At 47.0% G+C, this 26,093-nt stretch overlaps 9 non-coding genes across 9 annotated transcripts; all 9 read right to left on the bottom strand.

The window, feature by feature from the left end:
• Window positions 1–6,072: 6,072 nt before the first annotated feature.
• Window positions 6,073–6,263, bottom strand: LOC130321336 (U2 spliceosomal RNA). The gene has a single exon (XR_008867077.1). It is a non-coding gene; the product is annotated as a U2 spliceosomal RNA (small nuclear RNA).
• Window positions 6,264–8,358: 2,095 nt separating this feature from the next.
• LOC130321335 (U2 spliceosomal RNA) lies at window positions 8,359–8,549 on the bottom strand. Its single transcript, XR_008867076.1, has one exon. It is a non-coding gene; the product is annotated as a U2 spliceosomal RNA (small nuclear RNA).
• A 2,089-nt stretch (window positions 8,550–10,638) lies between these two features.
• LOC130321334 (U2 spliceosomal RNA) lies at window positions 10,639–10,829 on the bottom strand. The gene has a single exon (XR_008867075.1). It is a non-coding gene; the product is annotated as a U2 spliceosomal RNA (small nuclear RNA).
• Window positions 10,830–12,921: 2,092 nt separating this feature from the next.
• Window positions 12,922–13,112, bottom strand: LOC130321333 (U2 spliceosomal RNA). Its single transcript, XR_008867074.1, has one exon. It is a non-coding gene; the product is annotated as a U2 spliceosomal RNA (small nuclear RNA).
• Window positions 13,113–15,205: 2,093 nt separating this feature from the next.
• On the bottom strand, window positions 15,206–15,396 carry LOC130321332 (U2 spliceosomal RNA). Its single transcript, XR_008867073.1, has one exon. It is a non-coding gene; the product is annotated as a U2 spliceosomal RNA (small nuclear RNA).
• A 2,091-nt stretch (window positions 15,397–17,487) lies between these two features.
• On the bottom strand, window positions 17,488–17,678 carry LOC130321331 (U2 spliceosomal RNA). The gene has a single exon (XR_008867072.1). It is a non-coding gene; the product is annotated as a U2 spliceosomal RNA (small nuclear RNA).
• Window positions 17,679–19,771: 2,093 nt separating this feature from the next.
• On the bottom strand, window positions 19,772–19,964 carry LOC130321337 (U2 spliceosomal RNA). The gene has a single exon (XR_008867078.1). It is a non-coding gene; the product is annotated as a U2 spliceosomal RNA (small nuclear RNA).
• A 2,085-nt stretch (window positions 19,965–22,049) lies between these two features.
• Window positions 22,050–22,240, bottom strand: LOC130321329 (U2 spliceosomal RNA). The gene has a single exon (XR_008867071.1). It is a non-coding gene; the product is annotated as a U2 spliceosomal RNA (small nuclear RNA).
• Window positions 22,241–24,335: 2,095 nt separating this feature from the next.
• LOC130321328 (U2 spliceosomal RNA) lies at window positions 24,336–24,526 on the bottom strand. The gene has a single exon (XR_008867070.1). It is a non-coding gene; the product is annotated as a U2 spliceosomal RNA (small nuclear RNA).
• Window positions 24,527–26,093: the final 1,567 nt, after the last annotated feature.

Below are 26,093 nucleotides of genomic sequence, written 5' to 3'. Positions count from 1 at the left end.
CCTCTCTGGCACAGAGGATCCACTACCTGCCAGCCGGCATCGTGACAGTAGATCCGGCCATGGATCCCGCTGAAGTTCCTCTGCCAGTTGTCGCTGACCTCACCACGGTGGTCGCCCAGCAGTCACAACAGATTGCGCAACAAGGCCAACAGCTGTCTCAACTGACTGTTATGCTACAACAGTTACTACCACAGCTCCAGCAACCATCTCCTCCGCCAGCTCCTGTACCTCCTCCGCAGCGAGTGGCCGCTTCTGGACTACGACTATCCTTGCCGGATAAATTTGATGGGGACTCTAAGCTTTGCCGTGGCTTCCTTTCCCAATGTTCATTACACTTGGAGATGATGTCGGACCAGTTCCCCACTGAAAGGTCTAAGGTGGCTTTCGTAGTCAGCCTGCTGTCTGGAAAAGCCCTGGCTTGGGCCACACCGCTCTGGGACCGCAATGACCCCGTCACTGCCTCTGTACACTCCTTCTTCTCGGAAATTCGAAGTGTCTTTGAGGAACCTGCCCGAGCCTCTTCTGCTGAGACTGCCCTGTTGAACCTGGTCCAGGGTAATTCTTCCGTTGGCGAGTATGCCGTACAATTCCGTACTCTTGCTTCTGAATTATCCTGGAACAATGAGGCCCTCTGCGCGACCTTTAAAAAAGGCCTATCCAGCAACATTAAAGATGTTCTGGCCGCACGAGAAATGCCTGCTAATCTTCATGAACTTATTCACCTAGCCACTCGCATTGACATGCGTTTTTCCGAAAGGCGTCAGGAGCTCCGCCAAGATATGGACTCTGTTCGCACGAGGCGTTTCTTCTCCTCGGCTCCTCTCTCCTCTGGTTCCCTGCAATCTGTTCCTGTGCCTCCCGCCGTGGAGGCTATGCAGGTCGACCGGTCTCGCCTGACATCTCAAGAGAGGACACGACGCCGCATGGAGAACCTCTGCCTGTACTGTGCTAGTACCGAACACTTCCTGAGGGATTGTCCTATCCGCCCTCCCCGCCTGGAAAGACGTACCCTGACTCCGCACAAAGGTGAGACAATCCTTGATGTCCACTCTGCTTCTCCACGTCTTACTGTGCCTGTGCGGATGTCTGCCTCTGCCTTCTCCTTCTCTTCTGTGGCCTTCTTAGACTCTGGATCTGCAGGAAATTTTATTTTGGCCTCTCTCGTCAACAGGTTCAACATCCCAGTGACCAGTCTCACCAGACCCCTTTACATCAATTGTATAAACAATGAAAGATTGGACTGTTCCATACGTTTCCGCACGGAGCCCCTTCTAATGAGCATCGGATCTCATCACGAGAGGATTGAACTTTTGGTCCTCCCCAATTGCACCTCGGAAATTCTCCTTGGACTTCCCTGGCTTCAACTTCATTCCCCAACCCTGGATTGGTCCACTGGGGAGATCAAGAGTTGGGGGCCCTCTTGTTCCAAGGACTGTCTAAAACCGGTTCCCAGTAACCCTTGCCGTAACTCTGTGCTTCCTCCAGTAACCGGTCTCCCTAAGGCCTATATGGACTTCGCGGATGTTTTCTGCAAAAAACAAGCGGAGACTCTACCTCCTCACAGGCCTTATGATTGTCCTATCGACCTCCTCCCGGGCACTACTCCACCCCGGGGCAGAATTTATCCTCTCTCTGCCCCAGAGACTCTTGCCATGTCTGAATACGTCCAGGAGAATCTAAAAAAGGGCTTTATCCGTAAATCCTCCTCTCCTGCCGGAGCCGGATTTTTCTTTGTGTCCAAAAAAGATGGCTCTCTACGTCCTTGCATTGACTACCGCGGACTTAATAAAATCACGGTTAAGAACCGCTACCCCTTACCCCTCATCTCTGAACTCTTTGATCGCCTCCAAGGTGCCCACATCTTTACTAAATTGGACTTAAGAGGCGCCTATAACCTCATCCGCATCAGAGAGGGGGATGAGTGGAAAACAGCATTTAACACCAGAGATGGACACTTTGAGTATCTGGTCATGCCCTTTGGCCTGTGCAACGCCCCTGCTGTCTTCCAAGACTTTGTTAATGAAATTTTTCGTGATCTGTTATACTCCTGTGTTGTTGTATATCTTGATGATATCCTAATTTTTTCGGCCAATCTAGAAGAACACCGCCAGCATGTCCGTATGGTTCTTCAGAGACTTCGTGACAATCAACTCTATGCTAAAATTGAGAAATGTCTGTTTGAATGCCAATCTCTTCCTTTTCTAGGATACTTGGTCTCTGGCCAGGGACTACAAATGGATCCAGATAAACTCTCTGCCGTCTTAGATTGGCCACGCCCCTCCGGACTCCGTGCCATCCAACGTTTTTTGGGGTTCGCCAATTATTACAGGCAATTTATTCCACATTTTTCTACCATTGTGGCTCCTATTGTGGCTTTAACCAGAAAAAATGCCGATCCCAAGTCTTGGCCTCCTCAAGCGGAAGACGCCTTTAAACGACTCAAGTCCGCCTTCTCTTCGGCTCCCGTGCTCTCCAGACCTGACCCATCTAAACCCTTCCTATTGGAGGTTGATGCCTCCTCAGTGGGAGCTGGAGCTGTCCTTCTACAAAAAAACTCTTCCGGGCATGCTGTTACTTGTGGGTTTTTTTCTAGGACCTTCTCTCCGGCGGAGAGGAACTACTCCATCGGGGATCGAGAGCTTCTAGCCATTAAATTAGCACTTGAGGAATGGAGGCATCTGCTGGAGGGATCAAGATTTCCAGTTATTATTTACACCGATCACAAGAACCTCTCATACCTCGAGTCTGCCCAACGGCTGAATCCTCGTCAGGCCAGGTGGTCTCTGTTCTTTGCCCGATTTAATTTTGAAATTCACTTTCGGCCTGCTGATAAGAACATTAGGGCCGATGCTCTCTCTCGTTCCTCAGATGCTTCTGAAATTGAACTCTCTCCTCAACACATCATTCCTCCTGACTGCCTGATTTCCACTTCTCCAGCCTCCATCAGGCAAACTCCACCAGGAAAGACCTTTGTTTCTCCACGCCAACGCCTCGGAATCCTCAAATGGGGTCACTCCTCCCATCTCGCAGGTCATGCGGGCATCAAGAAATCTGTGCAACTCATCTCTCGCTTCTATTGGTGGCCGACTCTAGAGACTGATGTGGTGGACTTTGTGCGAGCCTGCACTATCTGTGCCCGGGATAAGACTCCTCGCCAGAAGCCCGCTGGTTTTCTTCTTCCTCTGCCTGTTCCCGAACAACCTTGGTCTCTGATTGGTATGGATTTTATTACTGACTTACCCCCATCCCATGGCAACACTGTTATTTGGGTGGTCGTTGATCGATTCTCCAAAATGGCACATTTCATCCCTCTTCCTGGTCTTCCTTCAGCGCCTCAGTTGGCTAAACAATTTTTTGTACACATTTTTCGTCTTCACGGGTTGCCTACGCAGATCGTCTCGGATAGAGGCGTCCAATTTGTGTCTAAATTCTGGAGGGCTCTCTGTAAACAACTCAAGATTAAATTAAATTTTTCTTCTGCATACCATCCTCAATCCAATGGACAAGTAGAAAGAATTAACCAGATCTTGGGTGACTATTTACGACATTTTGTTTCCTCCCGCCAGGATGACTGGGCAGATCTTCTACCTTGGGCCGAATTCTCGTATAATTTCAGAATCTCTGAATCTTCCTCCAAATCCCCGTTTTTCGTGGTGTACGGCCGTCACCCTCTTCCCCCCCTCCCTACCCCCTTGCCCTCTGGTCTGCCCGCTGTGGATGAAATTTCTCGTGATCTCTCCATCATATGGAGAGAGACCCAAAATTCTCTCTTACAGGCTTCTTCACGCATGAAGAGATTCGCGGATAAGAAAAGAAGAGCTCCTCCCATTTTTTCCCCTGGAGACAAGGTATGGCTCTCCGCCAAATATGTCCGCTTCCGTGTCCCTAGCTATAAGTTGGGACCACGCTATCTTGGTCCTTTCAAGATTTTGCGCCAGATTAATCCTGTCTCTTACAAACTTCTTCTTCCTCCTTCTCTTCGTATTCCTAATGCCTTTCATGTTTCTCTTCTTAAACCACTTATCATTAACCGTTTCTCTCCCAAATCTGTTCCCCCCACTCCTGTCTCCGGCTCCTCGGACATCTTCTCCGTCAAAGAAATTTTAGCATCTAAAAAGGTCAGAGGGAAAACCTTCTTTTTAGTGGATTGGGAGGGTTGTGGTCCAGAAGAGAGGTCCTGGGAACCTGAGGACAATATCCTGGACAAAAGTCTGGTCCTCAGGTTCTCAGGCTCCAAGAAGAGGGGGAGACCCAAGGGGGGGGGTACTGTTACGCCGAGCGCTCCGGGTCCCCGCTCCTCCCCGGAGCGCTCGCTACACTCCTCTCACTGCAGCGCTCCGGTCGGTTCCACGGACCCGGGGCGCTGCGATACCGCCTCTGGCCGGGATGCGATTCGCGATGCGGGTAGCGCCCGCTCGCGATGCGCACCCCGGCTCCCGTACCTGACTCGCTCTCCGTCAGTTCTGTCCCGGCGCGCGCGGCCCCGCTCCCTAGGGCGCGCGCGCGCCGGGTCTTTGCGATTTAAAGGGCCACTGCGCCGCTGATTGGCGCAGTGGTTCCAGTTAGTGTTTACACCTGTGCACTTCCCTATATCACCTCACTTCCCCTTCACTCCCTCGCCGGATCTTGTTGCCTTAGTGCCAGTGAAAGCGTTTCCTTGTGTGTTCCTAGCCTGTGTTCCAGACCTCCTGCCGTTGCCCCTGACTACGATCCTTGCTGCCTGCCCCGACCTTCTGCTACGTCCGACCTTGCTTCTGTCTACTCCCTTGTACCGCGCCTATCTTCAGCAGCCAGAGAGGTTGAGCCGTTGCTAGGGGATACGACCTGGTCACTACCGCCGCAGCAAGACCATCCCGCTTTGCGGCGGGCTCTGGTGAAAACCAGTAGTGACTTAGAACCGATCCTCTAGCACGGTCCACGCCAATCCCTCTCTGGCACAGAGGATCCACTACCTGCCAGCCGGCATCGTGACAATATATATATATATATATTTCTCCGCCGAAATCACTTTTAAACCCATTTCCACCTTTTTTTCCCTTCTCTTCCTCTTACTTTTTTTTCACGTTTTTTTACGTTTTTCTCCTTTTCGCCTCTTTTCTGGGCGTATTATTCTTCTTTTTCTTCTTTTTTTTCGTCTAATGCATACCCCATCAGTGCAGCAATGCTTATTCAATACCGCCAGCAGATGGAGACACTGGGGGATAATTTTCTAAGGATTTATACTGATTTTTCCTGTCTGAATTTGTCGCACAGAAAGTTGCAGGCCAAATATGTGTGACATTTCTACGACTTTAGCTTCTAGAGCATTTTTACAACATTATACATAGGTGCTGAATACATAAAAAGCGACTGTTCAGCGACAGACAAGTCGCATCGGCTGAAAGTAGGCCAGAATGTCAGTCCATGTTGGAGCAGGTTTAGATACAGTCTAAAGCATAGATCTCAAAGTCTGTGCACAGAATTTAGCAAGGGCCTCGCACCTTCTGATGCATCAGGTAGGTGCACAATAGCATAGCCTAACCCTCTGTACTTTGGTCTATATTGATGCGGGACATAGACAGCCAGCTGATGACCAATCCATTAGTGCAATGGATGGCTGGAAGCATTTGTCTTTGCCTTTGCAATACCACAGAAGCAATGCATGGTCAATGTACAGCAATGACACACCTGTGTGAACAGCCAGGAGACCCCCCCCCCCCCCATGTTATGTTACATAGTTACATATTTTATATTTCTTCATAAGCATTAATCTTATTTTGTCAATTAGGAACATTCAGCACCCACCCGCTATCAAGGCAGCTGCCTATCATGTCATGCCCTACCTGCACAGGTGTGCTGGCTACTCAAATGATCCAATTAAGGAGGCCATTTAGTCAGCAGCAGCAGAAGTCCTGTGCCTGGACGCTCCAACAGGGGCCAGACACAAGCAGAAGCAGAAGCAGCAGAAGCAGCAGCAGCACCACCTTTTGTTTATTGGCTGCAGCAGCAGCAAGGCCCACAGGGCTGGCTAGCTGGCTAGCCAGCAAGCAGGTAGCAATGAAAGTAGGAATCTTTCTTTTTAACCCTGTAAGGGGGTGGTGCACTGTACCCGAAGATACTGCCATATCGGGTCAATGCATAGGGCGACGGAAGCAAGCTTCGAAATCGGCCCCCGTTCTCAAAAATCCATTTAATATATGGTCCCCAGATAGGGGACGTATCAGATATTAAACTGATAAGAACAGATACTACACTTGATCTTAGCCAAAAGGCCGAGAAGCGATAACCGTGAAAGGGGCGGGCCCAACAAGGTCCCCTTCATGGGCACTATCACTGCTTGCTGTCAGGGAGGCTGCCAGACAATTTTCCATGCACACTCTGGGCTGGGGGGCAGTCAACCACCAGTACACACAGCAGAACCTAAACCCATACCATTATTGCTAAGCAGCAAGACAGGGGCCCATTGCACTCCCACGGGGCCTTTTTAAATGCAATCCATAACCCGGATTTGCCAGGAACCCTTCTTACTCCTCCTACTTGCATGTGACACTGGGCTTAGGATCTGCATAGGAAACACACACACAAGCACACACCTACCTTTGTTGCCTGCAGATGCCTCCTTGGCTGTCCCCAAACGGTATCAAACCAACACCCACGGGAAGCTGTAAGCATAGAGGACATGCCTGCACCCCATTGGACTTACCTGTGTGGGTTAAATCCGGGTTATTTGACAACCTATGGCGGTGATGGTTCTGCTCAGGCAGAGCAGTGCTGATGCTCCTCATAAAGCTGTCGCTGCTGTGAAGGTTCTAGGTGACATCACAAATCCCTTTGGTTACATACACAACAAAGCTGGGTTGTTGTTGTTTACACTCTGCAAGGCCTGTGGAAGTGAGTGACATCATAGCACTGTAGTTCTGAGGGTTCAAGATGGATGCAACAATCTCCTGTTGCTTCTATGAAGGCCGTAATAGACGACATCACCAAACAGCTCCATAGTCACATACACAGCAAAGGAGAGATGTTGTTTACACCTAGTGATGTCAGTGGTATTGAGTGACATCACAGCACAGTGCTAAGGCTCCTGGGCCTGGACACAGCAGCGGCTGCAATATCTCAACGGAGAATACGTTTATATCTATGTGTGTGTGTGCGCATATATATATATATATATATATATATATATATATATATATATATATATCTCCGCCGAAATCACTTTTAAACCCATTTCCACCTTTTTTTTCCCTTCTCTTCCTCTTACTTTTTTTTTCACGTTTTTTTACGTTTTTCTCCTTTTCGCCTCTTTTCTGGGCGTATTATTCTTCTTTTTTCTTCTTTTTTTTTCGTCTAATGCATACCCCATCAGTGCAGCAATGCTTATTCAATACCGCCAGCAGATGGAGACACTGGGGGATAATTTTCTAAGGATTTATACTGATTTTTCCTGTCTGAATTTGTCGCACAGAAAGTTGCAGGCCAAATATGTGTGACATTTCTGCGACTTTAGCTTCTAGAGCATTTTTACAACATTATACATAGGTGCTGAATACATAAAAAGCGACTGTTCAGCGACAGACAAGTCGCATCGGCTGAAAGTAGGCCAGAATGTCAGTCCATGTTGGAGCAGGTTTAGATACAGTCTAAAGCATAGATCTCAAAGTCTGTGCACAGAATTTAGCAAGGGCCTCGCACCTTCTGATGCATCAGGTAGGTGCACAATAGCATAGCCTAACCCTCTGTACTTTGGTCTATATTGATGCGGGACATAGACAGCCAGCTGATGACCAATCCATTAGTGCAATGGATGGCTGGAAGCATTTGTCTTTGCCTTTGCAATACCACAGAAGCAATGCATGGTCAATGTACAGCAATGACACACCTGTGTGAACAGCCAGGAGACCCCCCCCCCCCCCATGTTATGTTACATAGTTACATAGTTAGTACGGTCGAAAAAAGACATATGTCCATCACGTTCAACCAGGGAATTAAGGGGTAGGGGTGTGGCGCGATATTGGGGAAGGGATGAGATTTTATATTTCTTCATAAGCATTAATCTTATTTTGTCAATTAGGAACATTCAGCACCCACCCGCTATCAAGGCAGCTGCCTATCATGTCATGCCCTACCTGCACAGGTGTGCTGGCTACTCAAATGATCCAATTAAGGAGGCCATTTAGTCAGCAGCAGCAGAAGTCCTGTGCCTGGACGCTCCAACAGGGGCCAGACACAAGCAGAAGCAGAAGCAGCAGAAGCAGCAGCAGCACCACCTTTTGTTTATTGGCTGCAGCAGCAGCAAGGCCCACAGGGCTGGCTAGCTGGCTAGCCAGCAAGCAGGTAGCAATGAAAGTAGGAATCTTTCTTTTTAACCCTGTAAGGGGGTGGTGCACTGTACCCGAAGATACTGCCATATCGGGTCAATGCATAGGGCGACGGAAGCAAGCTTCGAAATCGGCCCCCGTTCTCAAAAATCCATTTAATATATGGTCCCCAGATAGGGGACGTATCAGATATTAAACTGATAAGAACAGATACTACACTTGATCTTAGCCAAAAGGCCGAGAAGCGATAACCGTGAAAGGGGCGGGCCCAACAAGGTCCCCCTTCATGGGCACTATCACTGCTTGCTGTCAGGGAGGCTGCCAGACAATTTTCCATGCACACTCTGGGCTGGGGGGCAGTCAACCACCAGTACACACAGCAGAACCTAAACCCATACCATTATTGCTAAGCAGCAAGACAGGGGCCCATTGCACTCCCACGGGGCCTTTTTAAATGCAATCCATAACCCGGATTTGCCAGGAACCCTTCTTACTCCTCCTACTTGCATGTGACACTGGGCTTAGGATCTGCATAGGAAACACACACACAAGCACACACCTACCTTTGTTGCCTGCAGATGCCTCCTTGGCTGTCCCCAAACGGTATCAAACCAACACCCACGGGAAGCTGTAAGCATAGAGGACATGCCTGCACCCCATTGGACTTACCTGTGTGGGTTAAATCCGGGTTATTTGACAACCTATGGCGGTGATGGTTCTGCTCAGGCAGAGCAGTGCTGATGCTCCTCATAAAGCTGTCGCTGCTGTGAAGGTTCTAGGTGACATCACAAATCCCTTTGGTTACATACACAACAAAGCTGGGTTGTTGTTGTTTACACTCTGCAAGGCCTGTGGAAGTGAGTGACATCATAGCACTGTAGTTCTGAGGGTTCAAGATGGATGCAACAATCTCCTGTTGCTTCTATGAAGGCCGTAATAGACGACATCACCAAACAGCTCCATAGTCACATACACAGCAAAGGAGAGATGTTGTTTACACCTAGTGATGTCAGTGGTATTGAGTGACATCACAGCACAGTGCTAAGGCTCCTGGGCCTGGACACAGCAGCGGCTGCAATATCTCAACGGAGAATACGTTTATATCTATGTGTGTGTGTGCGCATATATATATATATATATATATATATATATATATATATATATATTTCTCCGCCGAAATCACTTTTAAACCCATTTCCACCTTTTTTTCCCTTCTCTTCCTCTTACTTTTTTTTCACGTTTTTTTACGTTTTTCTCCTTTTCGCCTCTTTTCTGGGCGTATTATTCTTCTTTTTCTTCTTTTTTTTCGTCTAATGCATACCCCATCAGTGCAGCAATGCTTATTCAATACCGCCAGCAGATGGAGACACTGGGGGATAATTTTCTAAGGATTTATACTGATTTTTCCTGTCTGAATTTGTCGCACAGAAAGTTGCAGGCCAAATATGTGTGACATTTCTGCGACTTTAGCTTCTAGAGCATTTTTACAACATTATACATAGGTGCTGAATACATAAAAAGCGACTGTTCAGCGACAGACAAGTCGCATCGGCTGAAAGTAGGCCAGAATGTCAGTCCATGTTGGAGCAGGTTTAGATACAGTCTAAAGCATAGATCTCAAAGTCTGTGCACAGAATTTAGCAAGGGCCTCGCACCTTCTGATGCATCAGGTAGGTGCACAATAGCATAGCCTAACCCTCTGTACTTTGGTCTATATTGATGCGGGACATAGACAGCCAGCTGATGACCAATCCATTAGTGCAATGGATGGCTGGAAGCATTTGTCTTTGCCTTTGCAATACCACAGAAGCAATGCATGGTCAATGTACAGCAATGACACACCTGTGTGAACAGCCAGGAGACCCCCCCCCCCCCATGTTATGTTACATAGTTACATAGTTAGTACGGTCGAAAAAAGACATATGTCCATCACGTTCAACCAGGGAATTAAGGGGTAGGGGTGTGGCGCGATATTGGGGAAGGGATGAGATTTTATATTTCTTCATAAGCATTAATCTTATTTTGTCAATTAGGAACATTCAGCACCCACCCGCTATCAAGGCAGCTGCCTATCATGTCATGCCCTACCTGCACAGGTGTGCTGGCTACTCAAATGATCCAATTAAGGAGGCCATTTAGTCAGCAGCAGCAGAAGTCCTGTGCCTGGACGCTCCAACAGGGGCCAGACACAAGCAGAAGCAGAAGCAGCAGAAGCAGCAGCAGCACCACCTTTTGTTTATTGGCTGCAGCAGCAGCAAGGCCCACAGGGCTGGCTAGCTGGCTAGCCAGCAAGCAGGTAGCAATGAAAGTAGGAATCTTTCTTTTTAACCCTGTAAGGGGGTGGTGCACTGTACCCGAAGATACTGCCATATCGGGTCAATGCATAGGGCGACGGAAGCAAGCTTCGAAATCGGCCCCCGTTCTCAAAAATCCATTTAATATATGGTCCCCAGATAGGGGACGTATCAGATATTAAACTGATAAGAACAGATACTACACTTGATCTTAGCCAAAAGGCCGAGAAGCGATAACCGTGAAAGGGGCGGGCCCAACAAGGTCCCCTTCATGGGCACTATCACTGCTTGCTGTCAGGGAGGCTGCCAGACAATTTTCCATGCACACTCTGGGCTGGGGGGCAGTCAACCACCAGTACACACAGCAGAACCTAAACCCATACCATTATTGCTAAGCAGCAAGACAGGGGCCCATTGCACTCCCACGGGGCCTTTTTAAATGCAATCCATAACCCGGATTTGCCAGGAACCCTTCTTACTCCTCCTACTTGCATGTGACACTGGGCTTAGGATCTGCATAGGAAACACACACACAAGCACACACCTACCTTTGTTGCCTGCAGATGCCTCCTTGGCTGTCCCCAAACGGTATCAAACCAACACCCACGGGAAGCTGTAAGCATAGAGGACATGCCTGCACCCCATTGGACTTACCTGTGTGGGTTAAATCCGGGTTATTTGACAACCTATGGCGGTGATGGTTCTGCTCAGGCAGAGCAGTGCTGATGCTCCTCATAAAGCTGTCGCTGCTGTGAAGGTTCTAGGTGACATCACAAATCCCTTTGGTTACATACACAACAAAGCTGGGTTGTTGTTGTTTACACTCTGCAAGGCCTGTGGAAGTGAGTGACATCATAGCACTGTAGTTCTGAGGGTTCAAGATGGATGCAACAATCTCCTGTTGCTTCTATGAAGGCCGTAATAGACGACATCACCAAACAGCTCCATAGTCACATACACAGCAAAGGAGAGATGTTGTTTACACCTAGTGATGTCAGTGGTATTGAGTGACATCACAGCACAGTGCTAAGGCTCCTGGGCCTGGACACAGCAGCGGCTGCAATATCTCAACGGAGAATACGTTTATATCTATGTGTGTGTGTGCGCATATATATATATATATATATATATATATATATATATATATATATATATTTCTCCGCCGAAATCACTTTTAAACCCATTTCCACCTTTTTTTCCCTTCTCTTCCTCTTACTTTTTTTTCACGTTTTTTTACGTTTTTCTCCTTTTCGCCTCTTTTCTGGGCGTATTATTCTTCTTTTTCTTCTTTTTTTTCGTCTAATGCATACCCCATCAGTGCAGCAATGCTTATTCAATACCGCCAGCAGATGGAGACACTGGGGGATAATTTTCTAAGGATTTATACTGATTTTTCCTGTCTGAATTTGTCGCACAGAAAGTTGCAGGCCAAATATGTGTGACATTTCTGCGACTTTAGCTTCTAGAGCATTTTTACAACATTATACATAGGTGCTGAATACATAAAAAGCGACTGTTCAGCGACAGACAAGTCGCATCGGCTGAAAGTAGGCCAGAATGTCAGTCCATGTTGGAGCAGGTTTAGATACAGTCTAAAGCATAGATCTCAAAGTCTGTGCACAGAATTTAGCAAGGGCCTCGCACCTTCTGATGCATCAGGTAGGTGCACAATAGCATAGCCTAACCCTCTGTACTTTGGTCTATATTGATGCGGGACATAGACAGCCAGCTGATGACCAATCCATTAGTGCAATGGATGGCTGGAAGCATTTGTCTTTGCCTTTGCAATACCACAGAAGCAATGCATGGTCAATGTACAGCAATGACACACCTGTGTGAACAGCCAGGAGACCCCCCCCCCCCCATGTTATGTTACATAGTTACATAGTTAGTACGGTCGAAAAAAGACATATGTCCATCACGTTCAACCAGGGAATTAAGGGGTAGGGGTGTGGCGCGATATTGGGGAAGGGATGAGATTTTATATTTCTTCATAAGCATTAATCTTATTTTGTCAATTAGGAACATTCAGCACCCACCCGCTATCAAGGCAGCTGCCTATCATGTCATGCCCTACCTGCACAGGTGTGCTGGCTACTCAAATGATCCAATTAAGGAGGCCATTTAGTCAGCAGCAGCAGAAGTCCTGTGCCTGGACGCTCCAACAGGGGCCAGACACAAGCAGAAGCAGAAGCAGCAGAAGCAGCAGCAGCACCACCTTTTGTTTATTGGCTGCAGCAGCAGCAAGGCCCACAGGGCTGGCTAGCTGGCTAGCCAGCAAGCAGGTAGCAATGAAAGTAGGAATCTTTCTTTTTAACCCTGTAAGGGGGTGGTGCACTGTACCCGAAGATACTGCCATATCGGGTCAATGCATAGGGCGACGGAAGCAAGCTTCGAAATCGGCCCCCGTTCTCAAAAATCCATTTAATATATGGTCCCCAGATAGGGGACGTATCAGATATTAAACTGATAAGAACAGATACTACACTTGATCTTAGCCAAAAGGCCGAGAAGCGATAACCGTGAAAGGGGCGGGCCCAACAAGGTCCCCTTCATGGGCACTATCACTGCTTGCTGTCAGGGAGGCTGCCAGACAATTTTCCATGCACACTCTGGGCTGGGGGGCAGTCAACCACCAGTACACACAGCAGAACCTAAACCCATACCATTATTGCTAAGCAGCAAGACAGGGGCCCATTGCACTCCCACGGGGCCTTTTTAAATGCAATCCATAACCCGGATTTGCCAGGAACCCTTCTTACTCCTCCTACTTGCATGTGACACTGGGCTTAGGATCTGCATAGGAAACACACACACAAGCACACACCTACCTTTGTTGCCTGCAGATGCCTCCTTGGCTGTCCCCAAACGGTATCAAACCAACACCCACGGGAAGCTGTAAGCATAGAGGACATGCCTGCACCCCATTGGACTTACCTGTGTGGGTTAAATCCGGGTTATTTGACAACCTATGGCGGTGATGGTTCTGCTCAGGCAGAGCAGTGCTGATGCTCCTCATAAAGCTGTCGCTGCTGTGAAGGTTCTAGGTGACATCACAAATCCCTTTGGTTACATACACAACAAAGCTGGGTTGTTGTTGTTTACACTCTGCAAGGCCTGTGGAAGTGAGTGACATCATAGCACTGTAGTTCTGAGGGTTCAAGATGGATGCAACAATCTCCTGTTGCTTCTATGAAGGCCGTAATAGACGACATCACCAAACAGCTCCATAGTCACATACACAGCAAAGGAGAGATGTTGTTTACACCTAGTGATGTCAGTGGTATTGAGTGACATCACAGCACAGTGCTAAGGCTCCTGGGCCTGGACACAGCAGCGGCTGCAATATCTCAACGGAGAATACGTTTATATCTATGTGTGTGTGTGCGCATATATATATATATATATATATATATATATATATATATATATATATATTTCTCCGCCGAAATCACTTTTAAACCCATTTCCACCTTTTTTTCCCTTCTCTTCCTCTTACTTTTTTTTCACGTTTTTTTACGTTTTTCTCCTTTTCGCCTCTTTTCTGGGCGTATTATTCTTCTTTTTCTTCTTTTTTTTCGTCTAATGCATACCCCATCAGTGCAGCAATGCTTATTCAATACCGCCAGCAGATGGAGACACTGGGGGATAATTTTCTAAGGATTTATACTGATTTTTCCTGTCTGAATTTGTCGCACAGAAAGTTGCAGGCCAAATATGTGTGACATTTCTGCGACTTTAGCTTCTAGAGCATTTTTACAACATTATACATAGGTGCTGAATACATAAAAAGCGACTGTTCAGCGACAGACAAGTCGCATCGGCTGAAAGTAGGCCAGAATGTCAGTCCATGTTGGAGCAGGTTTAGATACAGTCTAAAGCATAGATCTCAAAGTCTGTGCACAGAATTTAGCAAGGGCCTCGCACCTTCTGATGCATCAGGTAGGTGCACAATAGCATAGCCTAACCCTCTGTACTTTGGTCTATATTGATGCGGGACATAGACAGCCAGCTGATGACCAATCCATTAGTGCAATGGATGGCTGGAAGCATTTGTCTTTGCCTTTGCAATACCACAGAAGCAATGCATGGTCAATGTACAGCAATGACACACCTGTGTGAACAGCCAGGAGACCCCCCCCCCCCCCATGTTATGTTACATAGTTACATAGTTAGTACGGTCGAAAAAAGACATATGTCCATCACGTTCAACCAGGGAATTAAGGGGTAGGGGTGTGGCGCGATATTGGGGAAGGGATGAGATTTTATATTTCTTCATAAGCATTAATCTTATTTTGTCAATTAGGAACATTCAGCACCCACCCGCTATCAAGGCAGCTGCCTATCATGTCATGCCCTACCTGCACAGGTGTGCTGGCTACTCAAATGATCCAATTAAGGAGGCCATTTAGTCAGCAGCAGCAGAAGTCCTGTGCCTGGACGCTCCAACAGGGGCCAGACACAAGCAGAAGCAGAAGCAGCAGAAGCAGCAGCAGCACCACCTTTTGTTTATTGGCTGCAGCAGCAGCAAGGCCCACAGGGCTGGCTAGCTGGCTAGCCAGCAAGCAGGTAGCAATGAAAGTAGGAATCTTTCTTTTTAACCCTGTAAGGGGGTGGTGCACTGTACCCGAAGATACTGCCATATCGGGTCAATGCATAGGGCGACGGAAGCAAGCTTCGAAATCGGCCCCCGTTCTCAAAAATCCATTTAATATATGGTCCCCAGATAGGGGACGTATCAGATATTAAACTGATAAGAACAGATACTACACTTGATCTTAGCCAAAAGGCCGAGAAGCGATAACCGTGAAAGGGGCGGGCCCAACAAGGTCCCCTTCATGGGCACTATCACTGCTTGCTGTCAGGGAGGCTGCCAGACAATTTTCCATGCACACTCTGGGCTGGGGGGCAGTCAACCACCAGTACACACAGCAGAACCTAAACCCATACCATTATTGCTAAGCAGCAAGACAGGGGCCCATTGCACTCCCACGGGGCCTTTTTAAATGCAATCCATAACCCGGATTTGCCAGGAACCCTTCTTACTCCTCCTACTTGCATGTGACACTGGGCTTAGGATCTGCATAGGAAACACACACACAAGCACACACCTACCTTTGTTGCCTGCAGATGCCTCCTTGGCTGTCCCCAAACGGTATCAAACCAACACCCACGGGAAGCTGTAAGCATAGAGGACATGCCTGCACCCCATTGGACTTACCTGTGTGGGTTAAATCCGGGTTATTTGACAACCTATGGCGGTGATGGTTCTGCTCAGGCAGAGCAGTGCTGATGCTCCTCATAAAGCTGTCGCTGCTGTGAAGGTTCTAGGTGACATCACAAATCCCTTTGGTTACATACACAACAAAGCTGGGTTGTTGTTGTTTACACTCTGCAAGGCCTGTGGAAGTGAGTGACATCATAGCACTGTAGTTCTGAGGGTTCAAGATGGATGCAACAATCTCCTGTTGCTTCTATGAAGGCCGTAATAGACGACATCACCAAACAGCTCCATAGTCACATACACAGCAAAGGAGAGATGTTGTTTACACCTAGTGATGTCAGTGGTATTGAGTGACATCACAGCACAGTGCTAAGGCTCCTGGGCCTGGACACAGCAGCGGCTGCAATATCTCAACGGAGAATACGTTTATATCTATGTGTGTGTGTGCGCATATATATATATATATATATATATATATATATATATATATATATATTCTCCGCCGAAATCACTTTTAAACCCATTTCCACCTTTTTTTCCCTTCTCTTCCTCTTACTTTTTTTTCACGTTTTTTTACGTTTTTCTCCTTTTCGCCTCTTTTCTGGGCGTATTATTCTTCTTTTTCTTCTTTTTTTTCGTCTAATGCATACCCCATCAGTGCAGCAATGCTTATTCAATACCGCCAGCAGATGGAGACACTGGGGGATAATTTTCTAAGGATTTATACTGATTTTTCCTGTCTGAATTTGTCGCACAGAAAGTTGCAGGCCAAATATGTGTGACATTTCTGCGACTTTAGCTTCTAGAGCATTTTTACAACATTATACATAGGTGCTGAATACATAAAAAGCGACTGTTCAGCGACAGACAAGTCGCATCGGCTGAAAGTAGGCCAGAATGTCAGTCCATGTTGGAGCAGGTTTAGATACAGTCTAAAGCATAGATCTCAAAGTCTGTGCACAGAATTTAGCAAGGGCCTCGCACCTTCTGATGCATCAGGTAGGTGCACAATAGCATAGCCTAACCCTCTGTACTTTGGTCTATATTGATGCGGGACATAGACAGCCAGCTGATGACCAATCCATTAGTGCAATGGATGGCTGGAAGCATTTGTCTTTGCCTTTGCAATACCACAGAAGCAATGCATGGTCAATGTACAGCAATGACACACCTGTGTGAACAGCCAGGAGACCCCCCCCCCCCCCCATGTTATGTTACATAGTTACATAGTTAGTACGGTCGAAAAAAGACATATGTCCATCACGTTCAACCAGGGAATTAAGGGGTAGGGGTGTGGCGCGATATTGGGGAAGGGATGAGATTTTATATTTCTTCATAAGCATTAATCTTATTTTGTCAATTAGGAACATTCAGCACCCACCCGCTATCAAGGCAGCTGCCTATCATGTCATGCCCTACCTGCACAGGTGTGCTGGCTACTCAAATGATCCAATTAAGGAGGCCATTTAGTCAGCAGCAGCAGAAGTCCTGTGCCTGGACGCTCCAACAGGGGCCAGACACAAGCAGAAGCAGAAGCAGCAGAAGCAGCAGCAGCACCACCTTTTGTTTATTGGCTGCAGCAGCAGCAAGGCCCACAGGGCTGGCTAGCTGGCTAGCCAGCAAGCAGGTAGCAATGAAAGTAGGAATCTTTCTTTTTAACCCTGTAAGGGGGTGGTGCACTGTACCCGAAGATACTGCCATATCGGGTCAATGCATAGGGCGACGGAAGCAAGCTTCGAAATCGGCCCCCGTTCTCAAAAATCCATTTAATATATGGTCCCCAGATAGGGGACGTATCAGATATTAAACTGATAAGAACAGATACTACACTTGATCTTAGCCAAAAGGCCGAGAAGCGATAACCGTGAAAGGGGCGGGCCCAACAAGGTCCCCTTCATGGGCACTATCACTGCTTGCTGTCAGGGAGGCTGCCAGACAATTTTCCATGCACACTCTGGGCTGGGGGGCAGTCAACCACCAGTACACACAGCAGAACCTAAACCCATACCATTATTGCTAAGCAGCAAGACAGGGGCCCATTGCACTCCCACGGGGCCTTTTTAAATGCAATCCATAACCCGGATTTGCCAGGAACCCTTCTTACTCCTCCTACTTGCATGTGACACTGGGCTTAGGATCTGCATAGGAAACACACACACAAGCACACACCTACCTTTGTTGCCTGCAGATGCCTCCTTGGCTGTCCCCAAACGGTATCAAACCAACACCCACGGGAAGCTGTAAGCATAGAGGACATGCCTGCACCCCATTGGACTTACCTGTGTGGGTTAAATCCGGGTTATTTGACAACCTATGGCGGTGATGGTTCTGCTCAGGCAGAGCAGTGCTGATGCTCCTCATAAAGCTGTCGCTGCTGTGAAGGTTCTAGGTGACATCACAAATCCCTTTGGTTACATACACAACAAAGCTGGGTTGTTGTTGTTTACACTCTGCAAGGCCTGTGGAAGTGAGTGACATCATAGCACTGTAGTTCTGAGGGTTCAAGATGGATGCAACAATCTCCTGTTGCTTCTATGAAGGCCGTAATAGACGACATCACCAAACAGCTCCATAGTCACATACACAGCAAAGGAGAGATGTTGTTTACACCTAGTGATGTCAGTGGTATTGAGTGACATCACAGCACAGTGCTAAGGCTCCTGGGCCTGGACACAGCAGCGGCTGCAATATCTCAACGGAGAATACGTTTATATCTATGTGTGTGTGTGCGCATATATATATATATATATATATATATATATATATATATATTATATATATTTCTCCGCCGAAATCACTTTTAAACCCATTTCCACCTTTTTTTCCCTTCTCTTCCTCTTACTTTTTTTTCACGTTTTTTTACGTTTTTCTCCTTTTCGCCTCTTTTCTGGGCGTATTATTCTTCTTTTTCTTCTTTTTTTTCGTCTAATGCATACCCCATCAGTGCAGCAATGCTTATTCAATACCGCCAGCAGATGGAGACACTGGGGGATAATTTTCTAAGGATTTATACTGATTTTTCCTGTCTGAATTTGTCGCACAGAAAGTTGCAGGCCAAATATGTGTGACATTTCTGCGACTTTAGCTTCTAGAGCATTTTTACAACATTATACATAGGTGCTGAATACATAAAAAGCGACTGTTCAGCGACAGACAAGTCGCATCGGCTGAAAGTAGGCCAGAATGTCAGTCCATGTTGGAGCAGGTTTAGATACAGTCTAAAGCATAGATCTCAAAGTCTGTGCACAGAATTTAGCAAGGGCCTCGCACCTTCTGATGCATCAGGTAGGTGCACAATAGCATAGCCTAACCCTCTGTACTTTGGTCTATATTGATGCGGGACATAGACAGCCAGCTGATGACCAATCCATTAGTGCAATGGATGGCTGGAAGCATTTGTCTTTGCCTTTGCAATACCACAGAAGCAATGCATGGTCAATGTACAGCAATGACACACCTGTGTGAACAGCCAGGAGACCCCCCCCCCCCCATGTTATGTTACATAGTTACATAGTTAGTACGGTCGAAAAAAGACATATGTCCATCACGTTCAACCAGGGAATTAAGGGGTAGGGGTGTGGCGCGATATTGGGGAAGGGATGAGATTTTATATTTCTTCATAAGCATTAATCTTATTTTGTCAATTAGGAACATTCAGCACCCACCCGCTATCAAGGCAGCTGCCTATCATGTCATGCCCTACCTGCACAGGTGTGCTGGCTACTCAAATGATCCAATTAAGGAGGCCATTTAGTCAGCAGCAGCAGAAGTCCTGTGCCTGGACGCTCCAACAGGGGCCAGACACAAGCAGAAGCAGAAGCAGCAGAAGCAGCAGCAGCACCACCTTTTGTTTATTGGCTGCAGCAGCAGCAAGGCCCACAGGGCTGGCTAGCTGGCTAGCCAGCAAGCAGGTAGCAATGAAAGTAGGAATCTTTCTTTTTAACCCTGTAAGGGGGTGGTGCACTGTACCCGAAGATACTGCCATATCGGGTCAAAATGCATAGGGCGACGGAAGCAAGCTTCGAAATCGGCCCCCGTTCTCAAAAATCCATTTAATATATGGTCCCCAGATAGGGGACGTATCAGATATTAAACTGATAAGAACAGATACTACACTTGATCTTAGCCAAAAGGCCGAGAAGCGATAACCGTGAAAGGGGCGGGCCCAACAAGGTCCCCTTCATGGGCACTATCACTGCTTGCTGTCAGGGAGGCTGCCAGACAATTTTCCATGCACACTCTGGGCTGGGGGGCAGTCAACCACCAGTACACACAGCAGAACCTAAACCCATACCATTATTGCTAAGCAGCAAGACAGGGGCCCATTGCACTCCCACGGGGCCTTTTTAAATGCAATCCATAACCCGGATTTGCCAGGAACCCTTCTTACTCCTCCTACTTGCATGTGACACTGGGCTTAGGATCTGCATAGGAAACACACACACAAGCACACACCTACCTTTGTTGCCTGCAGATGCCTCCTTGGCTGTCCCCAAACGGTATCAAACCAACACCCACGGGAAGCTGTAAGCATAGAGGACATGCCTGCACCCCATTGGACTTACCTGTGTGGGTTAAATCCGGGTTATTTGACAACCTATGGCGGTGATGGTTCTGCTCAGGCAGAGCAGTGCTGATGCTCCTCATAAAGCTGTCGCTGCTGTGAAGGTTCTAGGTGACATCACAAATCCCTTTGGTTACATACACAACAAAGCTGGGTTGTTGTTGTTTACACTCTGCAAGGCCTGTGGAAGTGAGTGACATCATAGCACTGTAGTTCTGAGGGTTCAAGATGGATGCAACAATCTCCTGTTGCTTCTATGAAGGCCGTAATAGACGACATCACCAAACAGCTCCATAGTCACATACACAGCAAAGGAGAGATGTTGTTTACACCTAGTGATGTCAGTGGTATTGAGTGACATCACAGCACAGTGCTAAGGCTCCTGGGCCTGGACACAGCAGCGGCTGCAATATCTCAACGGAGAATACGTTTATATCTATGTGTGTGTGTGCGCATATATATATATATATATATATATATATATATATATATATATTTCTCCGCCAAAATCACTTTTAAACCCATTTCCACCTTTTTTTCCCTTCTCTTCCTCTTACTTTTTTTTCACGTTTTTTTACGTTTTTCTCCTTTTCGCCTCTTTTCTGGGCGTATTATTCTTCTTTTTCTTCTTTTTTTTCGTCTAATGCATACCCCATCAGTGCAGCAATGCTTATTCAATACCGCCAGCAGATGGAGACACTGGGGGATAATTTTCTAAGGATTTATACTGATTTTTCCTGTCTGAATTTGTCGCACAGAAAGTTGCAGGCCAAATATGTGTGACATTTCTGCGACTTTAGCTTCTAGAGCATTTTTACAACATTATACATAGGTGCTGAATACATAAAAAGCGACTGTTCAGCGACAGACAAGTCGCATCGGCTGAAAGTAGGCCAGAATGTCAGTCCATGTTGGAGCAGGTTTAGATACAGTCTAAAGCATAGATCTCAAAGTCTGTGCACAGAATTTAGCAAGGGCCTCGCACCTTCTGATGCATCAGGTAGGTGCACAATAGCATAGCCTAACCCTCTGTACTTTGGTCTATATTGATGCGGGACATAGACAGCCAGCTGATGACCAATCCATTAGTGCAATGGATGGCTGGAAGCATTTGTCTTTGCCTTTGCAATACCACAGAAGCAATGCATGGTCAATGTACAGCAATGACACACCTGTGTGAACAGCCAGGAGACCCCCCCCCCCCATGTTATGTTACATAGTTACATAGTTAGTACGGTCGAAAAAAGACATATGTCCATCACGTTCAACCAGGGAATTAAGGGGTAGGGGTGTGGCGCGATATTGGGGAAGGGATGAGATTTTATATTTCTTCATAAGCATTAATCTTATTTTGTCAATTAGGAACATTCAGCACCCACCCGCTATCAAGGCAGCTGCCTATCATGTCATGCCCTACCTGCACAGGTGTGCTGGCTACTCAAATGATCCAATTAAGGAGGCCATTTAGTCAGCAGCAGCAGAAGTCCTGTGCCTGGACGCTCCAACAGGGGCCAGACACAAGCAGAAGCAGAAGCAGCAGAAGCAGCAGCAGCACCACCTTTTGTTTATTGGCTGCAGCAGCAGCAAGGCCCACAGGGCTGGCTAGCTGGCTAGCCAGCAAGCAGGTAGCAATGAAAGTAGGAATCTTTCTTTTTAACCCTGTAAGGGGGTGGTGCACTGTACCCGAAGATACTGCCATATCGGGTCAATGCATAGGGCGACGGAAGCAAGCTTCGAAATCGGCCCCCGTTCTCAAAAATCCATTTAATATATGGTCCCCAGATAGGGGACGTATCAGATATTAAACTGATAAGAACAGATACTACACTTGATCTTAGCCAAAAGGCCGAGAAGCGATAACCGTGAAAGGGGCGGGCCCAACAAGGTCCCCTTCATGGGCACTATCACTGCTTGCTGTCAGGGAGGCTGCCAGACAATTTTCCATGCACACTCTGGGCTGGGGGGCAGTCAACCACCAGTACACACAGCAGAACCTAAACCCATACCATTATTGCTAAGCAGCAAGACAGGGGCCCATTGCACTCCCACGGGGCCTTTTTAAATGCAATCCATAACCCGGATTTGCCAGGAACCCTTCTTACTCCTCCTACTTGCATGTGACACTGGGCTTAGGATCTGCATAGGAAACACACACACAAGCACACACCTACCTTTGTTGCCTGCAGATGCCTCCTTGGCTGTCCCCAAACGGTATCAAACCAACACCCACGGGAAGCTGTAAGCATAGAGGACATGCCTGCACCCCATTGGACTTACCTGTGTGGGTTAAATCCGGGTTATTTGACAACCTATGGCGGTGATGGTTCTGCTCAGGCAGAGCAGTGCTGATGCTCCTCATAAAGCTGTCGCTGCTGTGAAGGTTCTAGGTGACATCACAAATCCCTTTGGTTACATACACAACAAAGCTGGGTTGTTGTTGTTTACACTCTGCAAGGCCTGTGGAAGTGAGTGACATCATAGCACTGTAGTTCTGAGGGTTCAAGATGGATGCAACAATCTCCTGTTGCTTCTATGAAGGCCGTAATAGACGACATCACCAAACAGCTCCATAGTCACATACACAGCAAAGGAGAGATGTTGTTTACACCTAGTGATGTCAGTGGTATTGAGTGACATCACAGCACAGTGCTAAGGCTCCTGGGCCTGGACACAGCAGCGGCTGCAATATCTCAACGGAGAATACGTTTATATCTATGTGTGTGTGTGCGCATATATATATATATATATATATATATATATATATATATATATATATATATATTTCTCCGCCGAAATCACTTTTAAACCCATTTCCACCTTTTTTTCCCTTCTCTTCCTCTTACTTTTTTTTCACGTTTTTTTACGTTTTTCTCCTTTTCGCCTCTTTTCTGGGCGTATTATTCTTCTTTTTCTTCTTTTTTTTCGTCTAATGCATACCCCATCAGTGCAGCAATGCTTATTCAATACCGCCAGCAGATGGAGACACTGGGGGATAATTTTCTAAGGATTTATACTGATTTTTCCTGTCTGAATTTGTCGCACAGAAAGTTGCAGGCCAAATATGTGTGACATTTCTGCGACTTTAGCTTCTAGAGCATTTTTACAACATTATACATAGGTGCTGAATACATAAAAAGCGACTGTTCAGCGACAGACAAGTCGCATCGGCTGAAAGTAGGCCAGAATGTCAGTCCATGTTGGAGCAGGTTTAGATACAGTCTAAAGCATAGATCTCAAAGTCTGTGCACAGAATTTAGCAAGGGCCTCGCACCTTCTGATGCATCAGGTAGGTGCACAATAGCATAGCCTAACCCTCTGTACTTTGGTCTATATTGATGCGGGACATAGACAGCCAGCTGATGACCAATCCATTAGTGCAATGGATGGCTGGAAGCATTTGTCTTTGCCTTTGCAATACCACAGAAGCAATGCATGGTCAATGTACAGCAATGACACACCTGTGTGAACAGCCAGGAGACCCCCCCCCCCCATGTTATGTTACATAGTTACATAGTTAGTACGGTCGAAAAAAGACATATGTCCATCACGTTCAACCAGGGAATTAAGGGGTAGGGGTGTGGCGCGATATTGGGGAAGGGATGAGATTTTATATTTCTTCATAAGCATTAATCTTATTTTGTCAATTAGGAACATTCAGCACCCACCCGCTATCAAGGCAGCTGCCTATCATGTCATGCCCTACCTGCACAGGTGTGCTGGCTACTCAAATGATCCAATTAAGGAGGCCATTTAGTCAGCAGCAGCAGAAGTCCTGTGCCTGGACGCTCCAACAGGGGCCAGACACAAGCAGAAGCAGAAGCAGCAGAAGCAGCAGCAGCACCACCTTTTGTTTATTGGCTGCAGCAGCAGCAAGGCCCACAGGGCTGGCTAGCTGGCTAGCCAGCAAGCAGGTAGCAATGAAAGTAGGAATCTTTATTTTTAACCCTGTAAGGGGGTGGTGCACTGTACCCGAAGATACTGCCATATCGGGTCAATGCATAGGGCGACGGAAGCAAGCTTCGAAATCGGCCCCCGTTCTCAAAAATCCATTTAATATATGGTCCCCAGATAGGGGACGTATCAGATATTAAACTGATAAGAACAGATACTACACTTGATCTTAGCCAAAAGGCCGAGAAGCGATAACCGTGAAAGGGGCGGGCCCAACAAGGTCCCCTTCATGGGCACTATCACTGCTTGCTGTCAGGGAGGCTGCCAGACAATTTTCCATGCACACTCTGGGCTGGGGGGCAGTCAACCACCAGTACACACAGCAGAACCTAAACCCATACCATTATTGCTAAGCAGCAAGACAGGGGCCCATTGCACTCCCACGGGGCCTTTTTAAATGCAATCCATAACCCGGATTTGCCAGGAACCCTTCTTACTCCTCCTACTTGCATGTGACACTGGGCTTAGGATCTGCATAGGAAACACACACACAAGCACACACCTACCTTTGTTGCCTGCAGATGCCTCCTTGGCTGTCCCCAAACGGTATCAAACCAACACCCACGGGAAGCTGTAAGCATAGAGGACATGCCTGCACCCCATTGGACTTACCTGTGTGGGTTAAATCCGGGTTATTTGACAACCTATGGCGGTGATGGTTCTGCTCAGGCAGAGCAGTGCTGATGCTCCTCATAAAGCTGTCGCTGCTGTGAAGGTTCTAGGTGACATCACAAATCCCTTTGGTTACATACACAACAAAGCTGGGTTGTTGTTGTTTACACTCTGCAAGGCCTGTGGAAGTGAGTGACATCATAGCACTGTAGTTCTGAGGGTTCAAGATGGATGCAACAATCTCCTGTTGCTTCTATGAAGGCCGTAATAGACGACATCACCAAACAGCTCCATAGTCACATACACAGCAAAGGAGAGATGTTGTTTACACCTAGTGATGTCAGTGGTATTGAGTGACATCACAGCACAGTGCTAAGGCTCCTGGGCCTGGACACAGCAGCGGCCGCAATATCTCAACGGAGAATACGTTTATATCTATGTGTGTGTGTGCGCATATATATATATATATATATATATATATATATATATATATTTCTCCGCCGAAATCACTTTTAAACCCATTTCCACCTTTTTTTCCCTTCTCTTCCTCTTACTTTTTTTTCACGTTTTTTTACGTTTTTCTCCTTTTCGCCTCTTTTCTGGGCGTATTATTCTTCTTTTTCTTCTTTTTTTTCGTCTAATGCATACCCCATCAGTGCAGCAATGCTTATTCAATACCGCCAGCAGATGGAGACACTGGGGGATAATTTTCTAAGGATTTATACTGATTTTTCCTGTCTGAATTTGTCGCACAGAAAGTTGCAGGCCAAATATGTGTGACATTTCTGCGACTTTAGCTTCTAGAGCATTTTTACAACATTATACATAGGTGCTGAATACATAAAAAGCGACTGTTCAGCGACAGACAAGTCGCATCGGCTGAAAGTAGGCCAGAATGTCAGTCCATGTTGGAGCAGGTTTAGATACAGTCTAAAGCATAGATCTCAAAGTCTGTGCACAGAATTTAGCAAGGGCCTCGCACCTTCTGATGCATCAGGTAGGTGCACAATAGCATAGCCTAACCCTCTGTACTTTGGTCTATATTGATGCGGGACATAGACAGCCAGCTGATGACCAATCCATTAGTGCAATGGATGGCTGGAAGCATTTGTCTTTGCCTTTGCAATACCACAGAAGCAATGCATGGT

Source organism: Hyla sarda, unplaced genomic scaffold (genome assembly GCF_029499605.1).
Source record: "Hyla sarda isolate aHylSar1 unplaced genomic scaffold, aHylSar1.hap1 scaffold_2257, whole genome shotgun sequence".
Lineage (NCBI taxonomy): Eukaryota > Metazoa > Chordata > Amphibia > Anura > Hylidae > Hyla > Hyla sarda.
The sequence above is the reverse complement of the archived record's forward strand: the minus strand, read 5'-3'. Positions and strand labels throughout refer to the sequence as shown.